The sequence below is a fragment of the Petaurus breviceps genome, unplaced genomic scaffold, assembly GCF_028583685.1.
Source record: "Petaurus breviceps papuanus isolate PSGF00001 unplaced genomic scaffold, PetGlider_PUasm1.0 90564, whole genome shotgun sequence".
Classification (NCBI taxonomy): Eukaryota; Metazoa; Chordata; class Mammalia; order Diprotodontia; family Petauridae; genus Petaurus; species Petaurus breviceps.
Genome location: NW_027187275.1, coordinates 5,655,701 through 5,681,580, shown reverse-complemented (window position 1 = coordinate 5,681,580; position 25,880 = coordinate 5,655,701). Strand labels below are relative to the sequence as shown.

Genomic DNA, 25,880 nt, shown 5'->3' with positions numbered 1-25,880 from the left:
GCTCTGGTCATACAAGTAGAAAGAAAGATAGCCCCTGCCCTCAAGAAGTTTGCATTTTAATGTGGAAAGACAATACTTAAAAAAAACCTGAAAGGTGGGGAGGGGAAAATAGCAGCAGGGTCAAAATAAAAATGGTCCAGAGTTCACCATGGAGAGAAATGAAGACGTGGCTTTCCTGGGTGATGTTCTTACATGGAGATTCTTGGAGGAGTCATCCAATCAGAGGGAGAGGCTGAAGAGGGTACTTCCAAACTGAATTTCAGGGATGGAGAGAAGTGTCAGCATGAAGAGTTGGGGCATGATAGAGGAAGTCTGCAGTACAAATAGGAGAGAAATGAGAATAGAAACATACACATAAGTAAATTGAACATGACTTTTGGAGGGCACAACACTAGGAACTTGGTGAGGACAGGGATCAGGACAGCTCTTGCAACTTCATCTCTAGTGCCCTGGCCACTGTACCACACAAAAGAGCAAGACACAGAGCACAAGGGACAATGTCAACCGGTAACAAAGATCCTCTCATGCCTTTGTTGATAGCTTTCATGAGTTTCTGGGGTGAGCCTTGATGATAATAGTAGCCTCAATTTATAGACATTAAGTTTAAGTCTTCCCTCACATTAATAATAAATTGCATTTATACAATGCTTTAAAGTTGAAAAAGTGTTTTACTTATGTTATTTCATTTGATCCTCTCAATAAGGATCAAAGCTTACCTGTGAGGTAGGCTTTCTTATTATGCCCCTTTAATAAACGAGGAAACTGATGTTAAGTGTCTTTCCCAAGGTCAAAAAGTGTCTGGAATCAGTTTCTAACTTGGGTTTTCCTGACTCCAAGTCCAACATTCATTCAATTTAGCACCTACCTGACAGAAACTTTATGAGGTATGTAGGGCAAGTATTATTGCTTTCATTTTACAAATGAGAAAAGTGAGTCTCAGAGAGGAACAGAAGCTTGTTTACAGCCATACCATCCCCTTTGTTGAGAGGCACTCCCATTTTCCCAGTTACTCAGACTCAAAATTTTAGTGTTTCAAGTTCTACCCTGCAGTTGACTCAGAATCAAAGAAGCCCAGATTTTCAAGGCAGAAGGACCATAGTGTCCCTGCACTATAATCTATAGCTGAAAGGATTCATCATAATAACATACTCATTGAATGATCATTCAGCTTCTATTTGAAGACTTTCAAGGTGGATCCACCACTTCTCAAAGCAGCCCATTTCATTTTGGAACAACTCCAATTGTTAAGAAAGATTTTCCTGACATCAAGCTTAAAATGATCTTTTTGTGCTTTCCATCCATTGCTCCCAGTTCTCCCCTCTAGGACCAAATAGAACAAATCTTTTTTGTTGTTGTTGTTATATTTTAATTTATTTTAAACACAAAAATAAGAAAAGAAAAAAATTGCCGTGTACACAGCAGAACATGAGAGGATTCAATACACAGAAATAAATCTCCATTTTAAGAAATCTATATAATAAATGCTATACTTTTTTTTTCAAAATTGTCCATCTTTTCTTCCTTGTATGCTTTCTTTTATCCTCTGCTGTACACTTTTTACTTTATTTTCCCCTTCCTCTCCCCACCCCTGAAAGCTACAATTAAGCATGGATATGCACACACTCACACACATATATGCATATATATACATGTTCATAAATAGCCATAAACATACACATGTGTGTATAAGACCATATTATGCTTATTTCCACTTATCATCTGTTTCTCTGTAGGTGGATAGCATCTTCCTTTGTAAGTTCAAGTCTTTCCATATTTTTCTAAGTTCACAAACTCATCATTTCTTACACCACAACAATATTCTGGCCAAATCACATTCTATCTGGGAGATTGTGAGGTTTTTTTTTTTTCTGTATTCCCTCAATTCTTGGCTACATAGGTTTTACTTATACAGGAAAATGTTAATTTGAAATAATCAAAATTATCCATTTTAAACTTCAGAACTCATCTCTCCTTATAATATGGTTTGAAGTCTGATTTTACTGAATCCACTTCCTTCACATTTTTCCCCCCTGGTTTCCTTGGAGTTCCTGATGTTCTGCTCTTCCAAATGAACCCTGTTATTATTTTTATGACTCAGTAAGATAATTCTTAGTAATTTAATCAGAATGGTATTACATAAATAGTCCTGTAAACTTGCCATTTTTTTTTGTTATATTAGCTTTACCTACCCATGCACAATAAATATTACTTCGATTATTTAGATCTAACTTTATATAAAATTTATTTTGTGTTTATATTCATAAAGTTCCTGTGTCTGTCTTGGCAGATATACTTTCATTTTTTAATACTATTTGGCTATTTTATATGGTCTAAAACTAGTTATTAAAATGGCTGAGACTAAGTGTATTTTCCCTATTTTTCTCTTTTGATTAAATCTAATTTTAACTTTAACTTTGTTTGAAATCATGGTAACCATACCTGCTTATTTACATTCTAAATTTTACTTCTGAATTTTATTTTATGATTATGTGTATCTCTCATTTTTATAGAATTTCCTAAAAGCACCATATTGTTGAATTCAAATTTTTAATCTGCTTTGAGTTTCCATTTCATGAGTAAATTCATCCCATCCACATTCTAAACTATAATTACTTGTACATTTTCCTCCTTCCTATATTCCTCACTATTCTTCTCACCCTATTTCTATCCCTCCTCACTCCTCAACTTTACATCTACCCACTGCCTTTCCCTCCTATTCTTTAATCTACCCCCTCCAAGAATCCTTAACTCCGTCTCCCTCTACCCTATCCCCTTACCCTCTTTCTGAATGTAGAAAATTTTTATACCCTTCTAATTATATATGTTGTTCCCTTTTTATCTCAATTCTCATTTGTCTACATACTCTTCTATAGCCCCCTTATCCTAATTCCTATCCCTTTCCTTATCCCCTCCCCTTCCTTATCCTCTTATTTCTTTCTTAATTTAGATGTGTGTGTGTGTACATATGTATTGTCTATCTTTAACCCAGTCCTGATGAGAGAAGTGTTCCAGAACTACCCACCCTCCTCCACCATCTAATTCTTCTCTATCAGATCTTCCTCTCACACCTCATTTGTCTGAGATAATTACTCTTTTTACCTTTTCTTACATCATTATGCTTTTTAGAATCACATAATACTCAGCTACACTCCACTCATTCTTTTGAGCTGCCCAAATACTAATGACAATTTTACATATATGGCTTACATTTCCATGTATAAAAAGTAAACAGTTTGTCCTTATTGAGTCCCTTGTAATTAGTCTTTGGTGTTATATAATATAAGGCAAAATTTTTATTAGATATTTTATGTAAAATTTTCTGTTGAGTTCTTGTCTTTTTGCAATAAAATCTTGAAAGTCTGAAATCATTAAATGTCTCTTTTGTTCTTTCAATAGTATATTTAACTTTGCTGCGTATAATATTGTCAGTTGTACCCTCAGTTCTTTTGTTCTTCAATATATTGTTTTCCAAGACCTACTGTCTTTTAGGATAGCCACTGCTATGTCTTGTGTAATTCTAATTGTGGTTCTACCATATTTGAATTGGCTTTTTCTTGTTGCTCATATTTTCTCCTTAACCTGGAGGTCAGATAGAGCAAATCAAATGTTCCTACATGACATTTCATCGTATAGTTGAATACAGTACTCATTCCCCCCACCAAGTCTTTTCTTTTGCTAACTAGAGATCCCTAGGTCCTTAATCTCCTCTTTAGATGGCATAGACTGATGTCTCTTCAACAAACTGATTAACCTCACATGGGTGCTCTTCAAATGACCAATATTCTTTTTTTAGTTGGGGTGCCCAGAACTGTATAACTCATTTGCTTGCCAAAATAATCTTTCTCATTCAGAGAGAGCTACCCATATCATTTTTCCTTTTGTGGAAAAGGTCTATGATTTATGATGAAAATTCCTTTCTCTGCTATTCAATTTATAGCCTTAGAGTATAATCTCAGAGTTGAAATGACTTACCCAGGGTCAGATAATCAGTATATATCAAAGGAGGAACTTCTACCCAGGTCTTATTTTTAAACTCTTTTTAAAACATTTTTATTTATTTTTTTAATTTATGGAATAAAATAAGCATTTTGATAGCATAATATAATTAAAAAGATGATTGCACGTGAAACTGCAAATCTATCACATACAACTTGCTATTCCTTTTAAATATATAATAAAATTATCATGTAAATTTCTTTTTTTCCCTCCCCCCCTCATCCTAGAGATGGCTACCATTGTACCCAGGTCTTCTTAGCTCTCTTTACTCTGCAGTATCATTTACCTGCTTTAAAAAAAGAAAATAAAAACAGAAAACTGTAAATTTTGTTGCTTCTAGCAAAAAACATCAGTTATTTACCTTTATACTTAATATCCCCCATAATCTAGTTCTAATCTGCCTCTCTAGGAAGTGTAAAGTAATAACAAGAATGCTGGATTTGGAATGAGAGAGTTTGGGTCCAAATACTAAACCTGTGTGAACTTGTACAAAATCACAGAGCCTTTCTGGCCTCAATTTCTTCATTTGTAAAACAAAGGAGTTACCAGCAGAAGCACCTTCCATCCTCCTTCTGACAGCTGGGACACCCAGACCTCTCATCCTGATCAGGGAAAACTCACCAGTAGTTCCAACCTTTCCTCAATAATTCCCAAACCCCTGGATCACTCTGACCACATTTGTAGTAGTTGTGAGTGACTTGGCTGCTTACATAATTTAGATGATCTGGGAGTCATCAACAACCATCCCTCCAGGAAAATGGCAGACTGCTGAACTTTACCATCTACCTAATAACTGTGTCCTATGGGCCTCTTGACATTATTATTTTCTCAGTTGTAACATCCTTCAGAACCTCAGACCATTTGATATGCTAAAACACCTAAGGATCCCTGGGCCATCCTTGGGACTTTGAAGCCTTCCCATCTATCCTACACTTGAACTCTCTTAAATGTGATGTTTTTCCTAAATAGAATAAATGAGCTTTTTAACAGGCCAGTTAGTCAGCGATTAAACATTAGCCGTTTACTATATTCTAGGCACTATGCTAAGCACTGCTAATTCAAAGAAAGATGAAAACAGGCCTTGATCTCAAGGAGCTCACATTCTAAACAGGAAGACATTATACAAACACCATGTACAAACAAGACATATACAGGAGAGAGTGGAGATAATCTCAAAGAGAAAATTAGCATTAAGAGGGCCTGGGAAAGGCTTCTTGCAAAAATTTTTTTTTAAGATTTTAGTTGATATTTGAAAGAAACCAGCAGGGTCTCTCTTGTTTCATTACTATTTGTATCCCCACTTAAAACTATGATTGCTACAAAGGAAGTATTTTTAAATATCTTTTAAATGTATTCATTCATTCCTCTATTCATTTTTCGTTTCCTTCAACCTCTAAATTTACAATCTTTATTATACATCATTTCCATTCATGTACTCTAACTATCCAATTGAATTGGATTACTAGCTACTATTCCTCACTGTATCTCACACTGTATTCTTTTTTGTCAGTGAAGTCCTACAGGTTGAAGCTTATGCCTCTAGCTGATTTCTATTTTTTTTTGTAAGTTTATTTTTTGGAGGGGGGAAGGCAGGAAAATTGGGGTTCAGTGACTTGCCCAAGGTCACACAGCTAGTAAGTGTTAAGTGTCTGAGACTGGATTTGAGTTATGTCCTCCTGACTCCATGGCTGGTGCTCTGTTCACTGCACTACCTAACTATGCCAAGTTCATTTCTTTGAATCTCTTTCTGCTGAAATCTTTCTCTTCCATCAATACCCAACTCAGGTGTTACCTATTCTATGAAGCCTTTTCTGTTCCCCCAAAGGAAGAAAAATACACTTTAAATTTTCTTATAACACCTTATCTAAATCTTCTCTTTACCCTCTGAATATTAATTCAGTTCATTCTGAATATACCTTGTTTGTACATAGTTTAATGGGGGAGACAAAATGCAAAAAAAAAACTATGAGCCCCTTGCTGCATTTTGAGAATTTAGCACAGAGCCTAGCACATGTTAGGCATTTAAATGTTTGACTGGCTGACTGCCAGAGGTAGCTGGTTCCCCTTCATCAAAAGTCTTCAAGCAAATGCTAGATGACCTGTTGTTGGGTATATTGTAGAGAGGATTATTATTTAGTTCTAGGTTAGCTTTTACTGTCTCTGAGGTCTCTTGTAACATTGAGATTCTTTAATTTTTTGATGATTTTCTTGTTTGATGAAAATTATTTTCAGTCATATTTCTTTGATATTGTATTTTACTCTTGTTCCCATTCATAGTTACTTGTTGGTTGGTGTAGCTTGCTTACATCTACCTTTTACTTCCTCATTCTCTTCTAAGCAATTTGCTTTTATTATTCAATTGCTTTTCAGTAGTGTCTGATTCTTCATTACCCCATTTGTTTTTTTCTTGATAAAGATACCAGAGTAATTTGCTGGATTTGAACTGAGGTCTTCTTGATTCTAGGCCTAGAACTCTATCCACTGAACCACTTAGCTACCTTCCTCTGAGTGATACTTTTATTTTTTCAGAGTATGTGTTATTCCATTACTCACAGTCTTTTCACCTATTCAACTGTAATTTTCATCTAAGTAGGAACTGGATGATAAAAGAATGTATCTAACTTACCTCAAGGAATTCAAGTCATTAGCTCTGGATGAAGTATGTTCCAAGCAAGGCAGAGAACATGTAGAGATGTTTGCTGAGCTACTGACAAGAGATCTTTGAAAAAATCAAAGAAGAATGGATTTTTGAGAGAAGAAAATAGAGATATTGTCCCATTAGCCAAAAAATAGATGTGGGAGTCTGAAGTAACTAGAGAGCAATGAGTTCAACTTCTATTATTAAGATTATATAATGTTTTATTCAATAAATGATTTATGATCATTTCAAAAGGGAAGAAGTGATCACTAAGGACAGGCATGGCTTCATTAAGATGAGGTCATATGAAGGAAATTTCTCATTTTTTGACAGCATCATTAGAATAATTGAATAAGGGAATTCCATATTTGTGGTATACTCATGTTTCATCAAAGCATTTCACAAAGTCACTCATGCTATTTTTTGTATATGATGAAGACATGATCTAGACGAGGGGTTCTTAACCTGGGTCCATGGATGGATTTCAGGGGGTCCATAAATTTATATGTATGTATGTGTGCATATATCCATATTGTATTCATAGCTAGCTATTTACATATTGTCTCTCCCTCTCCTCCCTTAGACTGTGAGCTGTGGGTTCCTTGAGAGCAGAGGTCTGTCATTTGCCTTAGTATCTCCAATGCTTTACACAGTGCCTGGAGCAAAGTAGATGCTTCTTCATAAGTGCCAACTGACTGATTGGAAGTGAGGCCTGATATATTATATGACAGAATCAGGACCCAGAAAGATCTTGATAAGCTAGAATGATGGAAAGAAGTCAATAAATTGGACAGATACAAAAAAGATCATCAAAACAGTAAGAGGATGGCAATGTGGCCATGCCATATTAGGATTAGTTAAACTAAAGGAGTTTAACATGAAGAAGACAATACTTTCTTGAAAGTGAAAACCAATGTTGAATTGATAGGATGATATTTAAAAAGGCTGATTTCAAATGTCTTTTGTTATCATCTCTATAATTTTATAAAATGGTCACTATGCTTTGCACATGGTTGGTCTTGTTGGTTTGTTCATTCATGTCTGATTCTTCATGACCCCCTTTGGGTGTTTTGGGTTCTTTTTGGAAAAGATACTGATGTGGTTTTCCATTTCCTTCTCCAACTCATTTTAGAGATGAGAAAACTGAAGCAAATAGGGTTAAGTGACTTGCCCAAAGTCACACAACTAGTAAGTGTATGAGGCCAGATTTGAACTCACAAAGATGAGTCTTCCTGACTGCAGCTGTGATACTCTATCCACTGTATCCACTTAACTTCCTGGTTACTCATAGTTGGAAATTAATAAATATTTGTTTATTTTAATTGAAGAAAACACCAGTACCTATTTAGAAAAAAATGTCATTTGTTCCAAAAATAATTCCATAATATTGTCTAAATTAATGCAAATTTATTAAAATTATTGGTCATAGTTAATTTTGCTAACAATGATGACAACAACAGAAGAACCCCAACACGTTTTCCATAAGAAATGCTTCTTAGGAGACTGTTTAGTACATTTGAAACATGCATGAGCAACTGACTGGAGAAAAAAATGAAGAAAAGTGTTCACACTAAAAATTCCAGGATTATACTGACAGTATTTCTCATACTTCATCTGTCATAACAAGACTAAAAAAGCCACCAGCCTGCTGAGTGAAAACTGGCATTTTCAGAAACAGTTTAAATAGTACTGAATATCAAATTTCATTTCACATATTTTAAAATACCATCAATCAAAAGTGGATTTCTTTTTTTTAATTTTTCAAAGTTCAATTTAAAGTATTGTTATTGTAAGCTTAAGATTATGACTCTGCTGCCTAGAGATTAGAGAAACCCCCAAAATTACCACCAATAAATCATAGATAAGATAAAAAAAGTGGGCTGGGAAAGAGATTAGTCAAACACTGACATGGAGTCTGAATATGATGCCAGTCAGTTAATTAGCATTCATTAGGCACCTCTTTTGTATCAGGCACTGTGTTAAGTATACAAAGAGAAGTATGATGACCAAAATGAGGGAAGAGATAAGCTTACTGTATGGACTTTGTCTGGCTCAGGACACATCTTGGAGTATAGAGTTCAGTTCTGGGTGCCATTTTTTTAAAGAAAGGCATTGACAAAAAAGGCAAATCCAGAGGAGGGATGATGAGAGTCCCAGAGATCATGCCATGTAAATTTGCAAATATTTCACCTAGATAAAAGAAGACTCAGGGAACATGAATTCTACCTTCAAGTCAATCAAAATCTATCATATGGAAATCAGTCAATCAATCTTATTGGGGTTAAATTTATTCCATTTGATTCCAGAGGGCAGAAATCTGAACCATTAGTAGAAATTACAAAAAGGTAGATTTTGGCCTAATGTTAGGAACATTTTCGTACCTGTTAAGTTGAATACACTTCCTCAAGAAGTAGTCATTTTCCCACCACTAATGTTCTTTCTAGAGAAAATTATGACTATTTGGGAGTGTCTTATAGAGCACATTCCTATCAGGGACTGCTTGGACTAAGATAACCTTTGAGATCCCCTCTGGGAAGCTGTGATTCCATTGAATGGCTGGACCCATTATCCATTAAAATTTTGATTTTTGCATTTTGAGGGTAACATGTGACTTTAATAATAGACCAAGTAACCACTCTACATATTTTGTCAATGTGTAATATTTCTTTTTCCTCTCTTGTATGTGATGTATTTATACTAAGGGTTAAATATAGTGTATAAAACCTCAAACAATCTGCTTACTTAGCATTGTACAGGTTTAAAATTAACATACTACTGTGAATGTCTGGTTGATGGTACAAGCAATGCTCTTATGCAAATATTGTATTTTTTTCAACTTACAGAAATGAACAGAATTAATCTTTATACTCTCCAAGATGACTAAGCTCTTAAAAATATTTTGAAAATAGTATTTCAGTATCATAGCAGTAGTGTGTGTTAATTTATCAGGTCAGTTCATAGTGCCCTTTTCTGGACAGTATCATGATGGTTGCCTAATTATTTCCCATCTTGCATAGATTCATAGAGGATGAATCAAAGTTTCATAAATATTGTGAAAATAGCACAAAATGGTTGTTGCATGTGATTTAATTCATCCTTGATATCCTAAGGTATACATATCCATGGGTCCTTGTGGATACTGTGACCTGTATATACTGCCATACAGATGGAAAGGTAAGTAACTTTTAAAAAGAAGAAAAACATCTGAACTGTCAAGATAAACAAATCTGAAATAAAGAGAAACTGTGGCACAAAGTTCCAAGCACGATCAATTTATTAGCAAGGATATCAATTACCAAAAAAATAAGATCTAATTCTTAGCCAGGGACCCCTCTGACAGGCAAAATAACTCTTTTATGTAATTGGACATGTATGATATCAGTGATGTTGCAAAATAAACTAAGGCTGTGCTTGGTCACACAGAGATGAAGGATGAGCTTTGCTTGGCTTGACTCAGAGAGGGAATTTCCACAACCCAGTGCAAAAGGGAAAAACACAGAGCTGACTCAAATTCCATGGAAAGTCTCATGATGGACAAACATCCTATGCCCAGGTTAACCCATATCTCTACATGGTCAACAAAGATCTTGAATCTTTGTAATAAGACTGTAGACCATAGGAATAGGGAAATTAAAGTCTTACAACTCTATGACTAAAACCTGTACAATCAATTCCAAATCTGTTCCATAAATATTGATATCAATGATCAGATACAATTCTCAATAAATAATTAATACATAATACAAAATAAAGTGGGGTATCAATTTTCAGTTCATGGAACAGTGAAGGCATAAGCAGAAATATTCCTCTTTGTGACATAAGATTAAATCCATACAAATACAGATATATCTACTCCACAGTCCCCAAGGAGATATATACTTACCCCTCCTTAGTTCTCCATCCTAGAAGATGAAGAAGTGTCTAGTGTGTTTATCTGGTCCCCAAGAGGTTCTTACAAAGACCCACAGGGTGGCCCATCTAGAAATTTTCTTTGACTACTTTCCTCTTGCAGTACTTATTCCATTTTATCCCAAATTGGATGCCTTTCCAAAGTGAGTTCCTCTTTATCTGAGATACCTGCACCCTTTAACTATACCACACTTAAAGCTTATTAAGTATAAAAATCATTTCCTTTGCCACACATCAAGGCTATTATCTACCACGAGACACTGAACTCCCTATTAAAAAAAGTTAGATTCAAGTGAAAAATGATTGAAAGAATTTTGATTCTATTCTACTTGATTCATTACAGTGTGACAATTTCTAAAGTACCACTTTCCTTTATGATATATAGATGGTCTAAAAGGTGCCTCTCACGGTCTGTTGTATATTACAGTTTCCTGTATTTATGCTTAATCCCCAGTGCTTGACAAAGTATTCTACACACAGTAGGTTCTTACTAAATGTTGTTGAATGAATAAAAGTCATTACAAAATGCTTATTAAATATCACTTTGTTTTTGTTAGTGGAGTAGTGTGCTGTAGTGGAAAGGGAAAATCAGGTCTTGTTGCTAGCATCCTGGAGTGCTAATTAATTTAGTACATTTGAACAAGTTTTTATTAATTGACTATTTATTATGGGCCAAGCTGTGTCCTAGACTCTGAAGAAAGGGCAGATATGGGAGGGGCCAATACGTACATAGACAAGTACAAACAGAATATTTATAGAATTAATACAAAGCAATTTGGGGAGGAGCTAGGAAAGCATCATTAACAGTGGCACTCAGGAAGGACCTTCCTTGTACAGGAGATGGCACTTAGGCCTAACCTTGAAGGAAGCTCAGAATCCAAGAAGTAGAGTTGAGGAGGGAAAGCATTCCAGGCATGGGGTAAATCTTTTACAAAGGCACAATGGTGGGAGGTGGAATACTGTATGTGGGAAATAGCAAGTTGACCATTTTAACCAGAATGGATTAGGTGTAATGTTAAATTCATCTAGAAAGTTAGATTGAAGCCAGATTGTGACTTTGAGCAAGGCTCTTAACCCCCCAGTGCTTCTTTTCTTGTCTATAAAACCAGACGTTTAGACTAGGCAGTTAGGTTGCACAATGAATAGAGCTTCTAGACCTGGAGTTAGGAAGCCTTAAATTCAAACGTGATCTCAATCACTTACTACTACTACTATTTACTACTACTACTACTACTCCCACTACCACCATCATTAGCTAGCATTTACATAGCACTTACTATGTGTCAGTCAGTGTGATAAGTACTTTGCAGATATCTCACCTGATTATCACAATCCTGAGAGGTAGGTGCTATTATTCACATTTACAGATGATGAAACTGAGGCCAATAGAGGTTAAGTGACTTGCCCAGGGACATAAAAGTAGCATATGCTAGTTGTCTCCCTAATTTAAGACCAGCACTGTGTGACCCTGGGCAAATCACTGAAAGTCTATTGACCTCAGTTTCATGTTCTGCAAAATGAGGGTGTTGGATTACCAAATGACTTTTTGAGGTCCCTTCCAGTTCTAAACCTATGATCCTATGTTTTCTAAGGACTAGTCTACCTATACAACATTATGATTCTAATATATATATATATATATTCTTTTGAATTTCCCCTCAGCTACAAATCCTTACCTTTTTCTTTGGTGCATGTATTTTAAATATGGGCTCATGAACAAGTTTAATCTGGGAGCAGGTCTCTAGTGACATACTGTAGGGTTCTGTCTTTAACCCTTTCCTATGCATCCACGTATGTCTGCTTTAGATACCTCCCTCATTCGAATTGTTTATTATCCTGTCTCAGAGGCTTATTTTGCAAGCCCTTCAAAATTTAAAGCAGAAATAGCATTTTAAAAACAACAACAACTTTAATCTCAGCTCTTTCTCACACTGGGATGCTTTCTAGCACTTCTCCCACATAGGAGCAACATACATGGGCCAAGAACTCATCAGAGCAGAAGGCAGTGTTCTTGTGGAGTTCAACATTGTTCCATCTTCACTGGAATAAAACACCCGGGATTTTTAAATTTTGTAGTTTAAAGTGAACCTTGAATTCAGGGCAGTTGCTCTTCCAAAAGGATATAGGATCTCTTGATTAAGGGATGAAGAGTGCTTCTTAATAATTTTAGGCTGACAGTCACAGAAACCAATGAAGAGACTGTCATGGAAGAACAGCAAGGCCATTTTAATTTTCACAAAGAGGCAGTTCCCCCTCCCCCCCAATATCCCAGACTCCCATTCCATAATTATCCAAGGATGACTTTGTTTTTGCCCTTGCTCTGACTAGTATACCAATATTAGGATCTGGTTCAAGTTAAACCATGTACCAAGTCCCAAGTTCATATGGGAATTGGGAGATTTTAGATTTAGAGATAGAAGAGATCTTAGAGTTCACCTAGTTGAAACTCATAATTTTTAGATGGGAAACTGAGTCATATACCTAGGGAATGGTACAAAATAGATTTATCTGGTGCTCTTTCCATTACATCAAACTGTCATTTTAGAGATACATACATCAAAATGATGTTGGTGTAATCTTGGACCCAGAAAAGAGGGGGAAGATGTATGCCTTTTTCCTTTCTTTGGGGAGGTAGGGGACTGGGTGCAGAATGTTCCATAGCTGTCAGATAAAGTTGTGATAAGTACTTTACAATCATTTCATTTCTTCTTCAGAACAACCCCGGGAGGTAGATGCTATTATTATCCCTAGCTTGTAGCTGAGCAAACTGAGGCAGACAGAGTTTAAGTGACTTTCCCAGGGTCACATAGTTCACATCTAAGGTTTTATTTGAACAACGATCTTCCCAACTTCAGGCACAGCATCTGTCTTCATCTTCATCCACTGTGTCACAAAGATGTTTCAGGTAGTAGAAAGACCCCTAATCTTTCATCTTTTTTTCCCCTTATACCTTAGCACATGGAAAAATATTTAGTAAATGCTTATTGTTTGATTAATGTGGAGGTGGAATTGATAAGACTTAGTAATTTGTTCGATATTAGGAAATAAGGAAGAATCAAAGATACAAACAAGGTTTCAACAAGGAAATCTAAGTACCCAAGACAATTAATAATGTCTGAAATATATGATAAATGTTTTGATCCTGTTGAGGTCTTACTGAAACATTCCCATGGGGTATCCTGCAGTAGTTGGAGATGTAGGTCTGGATCTAGAGAGAGAGAACAAGACTGCAGATCAATTTATTTGATAGCTGGACCCTTGGTAGTGAATGTAACTGACAAGGGAGAAATCATGTCCTATGAAGGGAGGGAAAGGAGGTCATCGAGGAACACGTATTTTAGGGGTTTAGCAACAAGAACGATGAAACAGTAAAGAATAGAGAATAATTTAAGAGGTAGGAAAGGCCAAGGAATGAGCAAATGTTAAAAAAAATTTGGATACTTCAAAGATATCAAGAACAACAAAGACTGAAAAAGGGTCATTGTAATTGAGATGCCATTATTAATCTCCGAGAGAGCATTTTCACTTGAATTATAGAAGGAGAAACCAGGCTGCAAAGGATTGAGAGTACAGCGTGTGATGAGGAAGTGGAAGCTTTGGGCAAAGGCAACTTTTCCAAGAAGTTTGGAAGTGATGAAAAAGGGATAAAGGGAAGGTGATAAGATGATATAGAAAAATAAGGAGGAGAATTCTGGTGGGCAATTGGGGAGATATGAATACATTTTCAGGCTGATATATTAGAAGCTAGTGTATAAGGAGAAACTGAAAATTGATGCAAGAACAGTATTGTTGGAACAAGAGCCTGAAAGAAGCAGGTAGGGATGAAATCAAAGGTGCAGAGGCAGAGTTTAGCCTTAGTGAAGAGAAAAAGTGTTTACATTATTACCAAGAAGTGAGGAGCAGAGTGGCTGATGATGCTGAGAAGTTTTGAAGAACAGAGAAGAGGAATTGAGGGCAATGTCCAGTTGCCTCAGTACTTTCAATAATATAGAAGTTGAATTCATCTATTCCAAATTTAGGGATATTGGGGAGGGAGGCCAAGAAATGGAATGTTTTAGTAAATTATACATTTTGAATAATAGACACTGAGAATTGGAGATTATTAAAAATTATTTTGGACCTTCTTGCTTCCTTAGACCCGCATTTAGATCCTTTAGAAGTCAGTCAAGCATTCAGGCAAATATTTATTGCAATAGTAGAGTAATTTTAGGCATACAGTCTATTCACAGATTTCTGGATACAAAAGTACAAATCAACATTCAAAATCCAAACTTCGACATTCTATTTTAATACTGTGATTTATTTTTTCTATTGCCTTTCCACTATGCTACTTTGAGATTTGTTTTAATTGTTTCATTTCATTCCAACTTATGGAATGCATTTCAAAACAAAATCAGTTAATTCATATGTAGAAGAAATTAGACACAAGTCATTTTGCTTTGCAAACTTGTAACATCATCATGTTTTGACTAAATAATAGCTGCAATTTTATTTTCATCTCTGTTCTTTTAATTGTACACAGATTTAAACTGTCTCTATTTTACCCATTTGTGATCTGTCTTCCTCATCCATGGAATCTTTTTCATTTGAATCTCTCTTTCTCTCTGTGTGTCTCTCTCTGTCTCTCTCTCTTTCTCTCTCTGTCTCTCTCTTCTCTCTCTCTCTCTCTGTCTCTCTCTCTCTCTCTCTCTCTCTCTCTCTCTCTCTGTCTCTCTCTCTGTATGTCTCTGTCTCTCTCTGTCTCTGTCTCTCTCTGTCTCTGTCTCTCTCTGTCTCTGTCTCTCTCTGTCTGTCTGTCTCTCTCTGTCTCTCTCTCTCTCTGTCTCTCTCTCTCCCTCTCTTTCTCTCTCCTCCCCTCTCTCCCTCTCCTTATCTGTCTCTCCCCCCCCCCATCTCTCTCTCTCTCTCTCTCTCTCTCTCTCTCTCTCTCATTGTTTTGTACAACAAAAGTAAATGAGAAATGTATTTCAAGCTAATTTGGGGGCAGGGAGTTAAGACAAAAATAATCAGATTTTCAGGACTGTGCTACTACTAACAGTGACAATAATAATAACCCACATTTATATAATGTTTTTATAACAGTAAGCTGTGAGATAAGCAATACAGCTATTACTATCCCCGTGTTACAAAATAAATTACAGATGAGGAAACCAAGACTCAGAAAGTTTTTGACTTGTTCATTGTTACACAACTAGTATGTATCAGAACTTGAACTGAAATCTGTGTCTTTAAACTCTAAATATAATGCCCCCCATTCACATCCTGATGCTTTTACCATAACCAAATATAAATATATTAGAAAATTTGTTTTAGCATAAAAAACCGAAAATACCTTTCTGATGTTGCTATCCAGGTAGCTGACAGTTTCTAAGTGAGATGAGTCATATATCTTTGCCACTCAGGATCTCTGAATCACAGATCATGTGTTTTCATGAGTAGTTGAAAATGAAGAGTTAAACATTTGATTCACTAAATAGAACTGATTTTTATGAACACTCTCAGCAAACATTAATGAGGATAGGTATTACACTATCATCTCCCCCTAATGAGTGAAGAAAAGATGCTATGCATCTTGGGCAGAGAGATCACTTACAAATTCAATTAACTTCAAAAAACCAACAAGGGAATGGTATGTGGGATTCATTGTCTGTAGATTCAATTCTTGTGAATGTAGGATTTCACAATCAGAGTATAAAAACAAACAAGTGCCAATTATTTCCAATACTTCCTCAAAGGGATAGAAGTGAAGTCACTCACTAACAAAATCATGTTCAAAACCTGTAGTTTGACAGGTGCTATTTCTTATGCAGCAGGGGAAAAAGAAATCTGCCCTGTTAAGTGGAGAGAGAATTGGATTAGTGCTCAGAACTTCAAGTCTACATCCTATCCAAGCTCCAAGTGAAAGTATCAGCATTTCTTTTGGCTGCTTTGTTTAATTTTCTCCATCTGCAAGATGAAGATCATTGCACAGAGCAAGCATGTTGTTAAGTAAAGCAAACTAGATCAAGAGTCAAGAAGTGTGAAAGTCTAATCCCAGTCATACCACTAGATAGCTGTGTAATGTCTAGACCAGTAACTTCCCTTTTGCTGTCTCTCAGTTTCTTCACCGATAAAATGACAAGGCTTGACTGGATGATCATTAGGGTTTGGTTTTGGAAATATGGAATTTATTTATAAATCTATAATTTAACTACCACTTCTACTCATCTTAGAAAATTTGAAAAAAACTACTTCAACAAGATTTATTTTAATGACCAATGGGAGAGAAACCAAATGACAGATTTCATTTAAGTAAATACTGTCACATGGTTATCCATTGCCTAAATATTTCTTAATTATCTCTAATAAATATCTATTTATAAATATATGTACGTTTTCACTTCAAATGTCCTTAAAATCATGAAATAAGTTACTTAGATGTTTGACTGGTAGTCATAATTCAGTTCTTGTAAAATGTTCCTTGCGTGATTTTAAATCATTATTTGCAATATTGGCTACAGTGAAAAGATTTCATTTGCAACTGCAGCACTTGATTATATGCAATTAGAGACTAGTTTGTTTATGTTGGTATGCATAATTAAAATAGAGAAGCAGAATTTTTTTTAACCTTATTGCAATGTTTTGCTGCTGTAATTAGATGATATTGACGACTTGCATATTCTGAATTGCACACAAGATACCATCACTTGTGGAATAAATTTCTCTAATCACCTTCCAAAGAATTAGAAATAAAAATGAGAGGTATATATTTATATGTTGGTCTACGTATTTGAGTGTATGGAAAAGCAATTGCTTTGAAAACCTCTGCTGGAAAGTTATAAGAAACTGGAGAAAACCTTGATATATTGGCCAATTAAAGTGACTAAGGTAAAATTCTCATCTTTTTAGTTTATGAAATTGAAGATTAAATGTAGTTTAGTATCCTGCAAAATTCACTATCCTTCTAAATTTAGCCATTTAATTAATATTTTAATTCATGGAAAATATCTTCCAAAAGCACCTAAGAAAGACTTTAATGCAACCAATCTTTGAGTAAATTAATTGGATCTTACTATATTTTATAAATGCCTATGTGTTGTTTTCTTGGTTTCAATCACTTATGTGGAATGAGGATTGACAATCTCTGAAGCTTTCTTGGAAGTCAAGTTAAAAACAGTCAGGTTAAACTGCAGGGGTGGAGAACCTGCAGCCTTGAGCCCACATGTGGCCTTTTCAGTCTTGAAGTGTGGCCCTTTGATGAATCTAAATTTCACAGAACAAATATTTTTATTAAGGAGATCTGGGAATTTGTTCTGTGAAGTTTGGATTCCATCAGAGGGCCACACCTAAGGACCTAGAGGGTCACACGTGGCCTTGAGACTGCAGGTTCCACACCTCTGGATAAAAGAGAAGGAAAGAGAAACCAAAAACTGCCCAATAGTCCATGTTGGTGGGCCAGCCAAAGGATGTACAATTGGATGAGGACAAGAGGGGATTCAAGGAGATCAGGCTAGTTCTTTGCCATTCTTTCTAAGGAAAAAGGAGCTGTGAGGGGAGGTACTGTATTGTCAGTGCTGCAGTGAGTGGGTGACTGGCAGTGAGTCACAAAAATGGGGGGGGGGAGAAAAGGAGAAGGAAAAACTGGCATGAGAAAAACCAGGCAAAACTGGGCACTCATGGATGATGCAAGCATGTAAGTATGCCAGGTCCTGGGATTACCCAGAAACCAGTGGTTAAAGTCTGTGCTCTGCAATCGTAATGAGCAGTCTGAATGAGGTCCATGCATGGGTCAAAGCATGACAGTGTGGCAATTCAGGAATCAGAGCATTCATAGAACTGTGGTTCAAGATAAATATTTTTGAATTATATAATCTTTGGATCCTAAATGACCTCAAAAGTCATCTAGTATAATCCCTATGTGAAGCATGATACCTCTCTATGACTTGCTCAACATTTTTTATCCAGTTGCTTAATGTCTAGTTAGAAAGGTTTAGGATTATAGCCCTAGAGCTTGAAGGGACTGTAACAGCAAGCACCCTAGCATACCCAGGATGGCTGCTAGCAAAAATTCTTTCATCTGCTTCTTTAAAGGAAAGTAACTCAAAAAGGGTTAACAATCTTACTTTAATCAAACATATATATCATTTACCTAGTTCAGGGGGAAAAGTCAGCACCCTGAACTTCAGAAAATACAAACAGAAATTACAAGCAGACAAAAACTAGAGTTAAAGTACCACACTTCAACAGACCAATAGACAGGGCTTCTAACTGTCTGACCATTACATACATACATACATACATACATACATACATAGTGAGCTACCAGACAGAGAAGCACCAACATCTGGGGTTTCAAAGCTGGGGGCTCAATGGCTACCCAGAGTCTCATCTGGCCAAATCACACAACTCTTCCCATAAGTGAGCCCCAAAGCAAAACCTCACCTCAGAGTATATATACCTTTCTTCAGGGTCAGGGGACATGACAACTTTCATGACCCATGGCCTAATTATAAAGTAAAAAAAGGTTTGGGCCTTCCTGAAAAAATAAGCCTTCTCTAAGCAAGTTTCTCTTGTTGGGTTCCAAGTGAGGCCCATTAAGCGACAGGGAATATCTTCCAAGCTCCCTAGGCTTATTAAGGGGCTTATCAAGGATCTTCAAATTCCCTTACCATTACAGGGAACTTCAAAATTATCTAGTTTGATGTCATCATTTTACAGATGAAGAAACTGATGCCCAGAGAAGTTAAGTGTCTTTCCCGATGTTTCATATGTAATGTGTCAGAGCTGGGATTTGAATTCAGGTCCTATGTTTCAAAGGATCAGCAATTTTCCCACTAAATTATGTAACGGGAAACTTAATACTTCTTGAGTCCCTCCATTTTTCAACAAGTCTAATTATTAGGAAGCTATTTCTTACTTTGAGCTAAAACCATCCTTCCCTGTAGTTTTTTTCATATTATTTCTGATTCCATCTTTGTTGAAACATAATAAATTCCCTTTCACATAATGAAGCAAATTCAACATAACACTATTTAAGAACCAAACAATTAAGGACAGACCGAGTCAGTGAAATCAGCACTCAAACAAGCAGTCTAGTGGTCTAGGCTTTCAGGAGCTAGAAGTAGGCATCTTGGCAAAGATTCTGGACAACATTCATGGGATGCCAAGAATTATCAATTGGGATATTCTCTAGTATCCTTCTTATTACCTCCGATTGGACAAGACCCAATTACAGGTTACCACCAGCATAAAATCTTCAGGTAATAATAGAAAAATGGATAGGGTTGGTTACTGGCATGAGTAAAATGAAGGTGGTTTCAGAGAAGATTCCAGTGGGTATTAAGTAGACTATGGTTGTATTCGAATTTTTAAAAAGGTCTCAATGTTATACCATTTAAATATCATTGACTGATGGAAAAGGAGACAACTATATGAAAAAAAAAACAATATGGAAATGATAGCAACAGCAATAGAGAGCAATACATATATAGCTGAGAATGGTGAGCTCTAGAATGAAAAGGATAGCCTAAGAAACAGACATTTACATAGAAGATTGGGACAAATCTGCATTGAATAGAAGGACTAGAAAAATGTGGAGACTTTTTACCAAAGGGGGAAAAATGCTCAAGTGATGCAGACCAGGAAATTGGACAATGGAAAAATTCAAAGCCTTGATCCACCTCTCCCCTCCTCCATTCATACCCTCTCCCATCCTTGAAGTAACCAGAGCATAGTATTGAACTTGATGATCGCCTGTAGCAAAATTCTCCTCCCCCCACCTAAATCACTGTGGATTAAAAGGAGGTCTCAGTGTGGATATGAAAGCTGTCACTGTGAATTATTGAGAATGCAAATTCTGCAGATACAGTGGCAGTGCTAGAAGCATGTGTGAGTTGCATGAGGATTTTTTAAATGGCCCACTGTCCATATTGGATAGGGCTTCAGATGTAGTACTTGGGAGTAGAAGCCAGGAGCACTTAAAGAGAAACTGGGTGCTTTGGGAAATTGGTGGATTGAGAATTAGAGGGGGAGAAGAAAGAAGAAAGTGAGCATTATATGTGAGCAGGGTAGAGTATGCTGAAGACAGAGGAAGAGCCTGAATAGGGAATTTATGTGGGTAGAAGACAGGAGGTAGCAGTCAGTTGGGAAGAGTAGGCTTGACCTGAGTAAAAGGGTAGATCTGAGACCCAGACAGAAAAGTAATCCAGAATCTAAGATTTCAAAGGTGGAAACAATTGGTTAGGTAGCATTTGTTGTTGTTGTACAGTCATTTTAGTCATGGCAGACATGACCCCATTTGGGGTTTTATTGGCAAAGATACTGGGAGAGATCTGCCATTTCTTTCTGCAGCTCATTTTACAGATGAGGTACTGAGGCAGAGGTAAGTGACTTGCCTTGGGTCACATGCCTAGTAAGTATCTGAGGCTGGATTTAAACTCAGAAAGTCTTTATGTGCAAGAGCACTAGGGATACAAAGAAAGGGTCCTTGTCATCAAGAAGCTCACATTGTAATGGGAAAGGCAACATGCAAATAACCACATTATTACATGTATATGTATTAAGTGTACATACATACACATATACATACAAAATACATGCAGTGTAAATAGAAAGAAATCTCCAAGGGAAGGCACTGAGAAGAGGGCCTGTATAGCAGACAGGAAAATTCTCTTGCATATAAAATGATATTTAAGCTGAATCTTGAAAAAATCTATGGAAACCAGGAAGCAGAGTTGAGAAGAGGGATCTTCACAGCCTGGGTAACAGAGTAAAAATACAGAGTAAGAAGGTAGCTTGGACCAGGAACAGCAAGCCAGTGTAGTTGGTTGCTATAGATAAGTATAATTAGAATGCATGGAGGTGAATAAGTGTAAAAAGTCTGGAAAGGCAGGAAGGGGTCAGGATATGAAGATGTTTCCAACCAATAACCATGCATGAATGGTGTGGCAGCAACTGATGGAGCCCCTGTGTTTTCTTGGTATTAATTGTTAGAACAAAATTAGCACAAGCAGCAGAGAATTGATCCATACTTTGTTGCATCTCAGCTCCAGAGGTTGCATTGAGTGTGCAATCATCGGTAAACAAAACAAAAATTCATGCACCAACATCCCCTCTATTTTGGTCTTGGCTTATAGCCTTTTCAAGTTGAAGAATCTACCATCAGTGTGGTAGTTGACTTTGATGCCATGTTCATCCTCATTGAAAGCATTTGACAACATGGCCGAAAACATCATGCTAAAAATCATGGGAGCAAACATACAGCCTTGTTTCACTCCACTGGTTATTGGGAAGGCTATTTTATGGAGAACTCACACAGGGCAAGTGCTCACATGGTGATCAGAAGAAGTGATACAAGGGCACTCCCAAGGTCTCTTAAGGACTTTGGAATTGACTGTGTGACATGGGAGAGATACTGGCACAGGACTGCCCAGCATGGCATGCCCACATCAGAGAAAGTGCTATGCTCTATGAGCAAAACAGAATTGAAATAGCTCAAAGGAAACACATGTTGCACAAATTTAGAGAATCCACCCCAAATGTTCACACAGACTATTTGTGCCATACCTGTGGTAGAGCATTCCAAGCTCATAAAGATCTGATCAGCCACAGTCAGATACATTGAAACTTGACTCTAACATAGTGACTTCATTTTGGCCCTCTTCAGGAATGAAATACAACAACCAAATATCAAACAGAGCATTTTATGTTTGATCCTGAATTTACCATCATGCCATTTACCATCAGAGAAACATGGGAATTTATTGTGGGGGATGAGGGGATGGCAGAGGAGAAGAGAATTGTCACACTGATGTATTAGGAGAAAAATCATTTGGGGAGCTAAATAAGTTAATGAGGATGGGTATGAGGAGACAGTAGAAGTAGGAAGGTCAAAAAGACTATTGTAATAGTCCAGGTGAGGAGGGTCTGCACCAGGGTCACAATTGTGTGAGTATAGAAAGAGGGACATGTGAAGATGGGATATGATGGCAAAAATTACAAGATTGGACCACACATTGGATATGTAAATTGAGTTTGGGTGAGGAGTCAAAAATGATACCAAGTTTTCCAATCTAGATGACTGGGAGAATAGTGGTATCCTCCATAATAATAGGTAAACTGAGAAGAGGAAGGGCAAAATTTTAGGGGAAAGATAATGAACTCTGATTTGGACATGTTGAGTTTGAGATGCCTTCAGAGATATCCAAAAGGTACCTGGTGATTTATAACTGGAGCTCAAGAGAGACTAGAGCTGGACATCATTTAATTAGAGATTACAATTAAATCTATGGGAAATGAGGAAATTACCAAGTGAAATCACATAGGAAAAAAGAAGACCTAGGACCAAGCTTTTGGGAACCTCAGCAATTGGTGATCATGACCTGACTGAAGATCCAGAGAAGGAAACTAAGGAGAAGGCAGGAAGGTAGGAGGAAAACTGGAAGAGATAAATGTCATACAAATTTAGACAGGAGTGAGTATGCAGCAAGAGAGGATGATTGACGGTGTCAAAAACTTTTTTTTCAGTTGAATGAAATTAAAAACTAGATTTAGGAGGGTTTAGAAGTGAGTTAGAAAGGAGAAAGGGGAGGGCCCTAGTGAAGATGGCCTTGTAAGGAGTATAGCTGAGATGAGGAAGAGAGATATAGAAGAAAAGGTAATGGGGATGTTCAAATGAAGTAAAGGTTTTATTTTTAAGGGTGGGGAGATATGTTTATGGGCAGTGGGGAAGCAGATGGTAGATACAGAGAAATTAAATACTGTATTAAAGAAATTGAAGATGATTAAGAGGGCAAAGTGTTAGAGAAAATGGGAAGGTGTGGGATCACATGTGCAGGTTGATGGGTTGTTTTTGGCAAGGAGAAATGCCACCTTTTCTTATGAGAAAAGGGCGAAGGAGAATAATGGAGAAGATGTTTGACTGATATGATATGAGGAAGAGGGGAAAAAAGAGCTTTCAGGGAATGGCCTCAATTTTTTCAGTGAAATATAAGGCAACATTCTCAGCTGATAGAGTGGGTGGAAAGGATAGGGAAAGAAGCATGGGAGACTAGAGGAATGATGAAAAGATTTGGAATATCCACTTTATTGAGTGGGATAGTTAATTTATTAAGGAGGTGTATAAGGATTGTCTTTGCAGTGAGGGTCCTACTGACATTATATAACATAAAGTTTTCTGGACCCATACACTCTTGTTTCATGATTTTCTCCAGCTTCAGTCACACATTAATAGAAGAAAAAGAGGTAGAAGGTGTGAGTAATCCAATTTGGGGTTTTGGCAAACCATGATTAGTGATAGCATAAGAGGGCAAGGGACTCAAATATAGAGGATGGTGTACTATTTCTCAAAGGGGTCAGAATAGGGAATGGAGTAGAGTGTTTCAGAGCATAGGATGGTATCTTGGGAAAGAACTCGGGGATAGAGAGATTTCAGGTTATGGTGAGAGTGAAGAACAGGGATAAAGATCATGAGGCATAGGGAAAGATACAATGATAAAATATCTTCATATAAAGAAATTTGGTAGCATATGACTATGGAAGGGAAATACTTCTAGGTAACATCAACATCAAGTACATAACTACCTGCAGTGGAATGGAAATGGAAACATTGGAAATGAGTAGACTGCGGAACTGGAATCTGGTTTATCAATATACACGTTCAAGTCCCATAGTATGAAGGCAGAGGTTGGGTAGAGAAAGAATCTGTGAACTAGGCACTAAATTCTTTGAGAAAGGAAGGAGAATATCTTAGAGATCAATGGATCTGTATTTGGGTAATAAATTTGGATTGAATGAACCTTGAAGGAGAAGAGGTTGCTGAGTGATAGTGGTACAAGGTGTCTGGAAGTAGCAATGGCAATCAAGGAGCATTTTCAATTTCCCATTAGGACCAGTTAGATGGGGATGGGTGAGTGGTGGTATGAGTGAAAATACGACAAGTACTGGAAAGAGTGACCAGGGATGGAGTGTCATCAGGGTGAACTCATGTTTCAATGAGGACCTGGAGATGGAAGGAATAGGAAAGGAAAAGATAAAAGTACCTAGTTAATTATGGAACTATTCTAAAGAGAACAGAGGAATTTGCATTGACTGACCAGAGTACATGAATCTTCCACTCCAGGCCATCCATACCCTTCCCATCCCAGCTTTTTCCCTTTTGAAAACACTAAGAATAATGTCCTTACATCCATTTTTACTAGAACCAATCACCTGTCATGCTTGGAACAGAGACCGTACTAAGATTGTCCTTAGCCTTAGTAATCATGAAGCCCACATTTACAAGAAGAATGGGAACCAGTGGGTGAAAGCCCATGAACTGAAGGAGCACAATGGACACATCACAGGTATTGACTGGGCTCCCAAGAGCAATCGAATTGTAACTTGTGGTGCAGACCATAATACCTATGTCTGGAGTGAGAAAGATGGCATCTGGAAACCAACCCTGGTGATCCTGAGGATTAACTGTGCAGCCACCTTTGTGAAATGGTCTCCCTTGGAGAATAAATTTGCCATAGGTAGTGGAGCTCAACTGATTTCTCTGTGCTACTTTGAGTCTGAAAATGACTGGTGGGTGAGCAAACACATAAAAAAGCCAATTTGTTCTACTGTCCTGAGTTTGGACTGGCACCCCAACAGTGTGTTGCTGGCTGCTGGATCTTGTGATTTCAAATGCAGAGTTTTTTCTGCCTACATTAAAGAAGTTGATGAAAAGCCAGCCAGTACTCCATGGGGTACCAAGATGCCTTTTGGTGAACTGATGTCAGAGTTTGGTGGTACCAGAAGTAGTGTTTGTGTACATGGAGTTAGTTTCTCTGCCAGTGGAAACCGCTTTGCTTAGGTCAGCCATGATAGTACTGTATCAGTTGCCAATGCCTCCACAAACATGATGGTTTCACAGCTAAAAAGAGAGTGTGTCACACTCCTGAGTGTGTCTTTTGTCTCTGAGAATAGCTTGGTAGCTGCTGGCCATGACTGCTGCCCAATGCTGTTCAATTATGATGATCATGGCTCCTTGACCTTCGTCTCCAAATTAGACATTCCAAAACAGAGCATCCAGCGCAACATTTCTGCCATGGAACGCTTCCTCAACATGGACAAGAGAACCACGACTGAGGATCACAACACCGTTCTAGACACATTACACCAAAACAGTATCAGCCAAGTGGCTATTTATGAAGTGGACAAACAAGACTTCTGCAAATTTTGTACCACTGGCATTGGTAGAGCAATGAAAATTTGGGATTTCAAGACTTTAGAGTCTTTGATCCAGGGGCTATGAATCATGTGAAGCTGTATTTCCTTTCTCTAGCATGACAGACACTTGACAGAATGCAGCTCCAGCATTTGCATGAACACAGGA

General features: G+C 37.1%; 1 protein-coding gene and 1 pseudogene across 2 annotated transcripts in view; both read left to right on the top strand.

Moving 5' to 3' along the window:
• PLPPR5 (phospholipid phosphatase related 5) overlaps positions 1–25,880 on the top strand; it is a 190,720-nt gene that overhangs the window by 9,038 nt on the left and 155,802 nt on the right. The window lies entirely within an intron of this gene.
• Positions 24,639–25,808, top strand: LOC138142344 (actin-related protein 2/3 complex subunit 1A pseudogene; annotated as a pseudogene).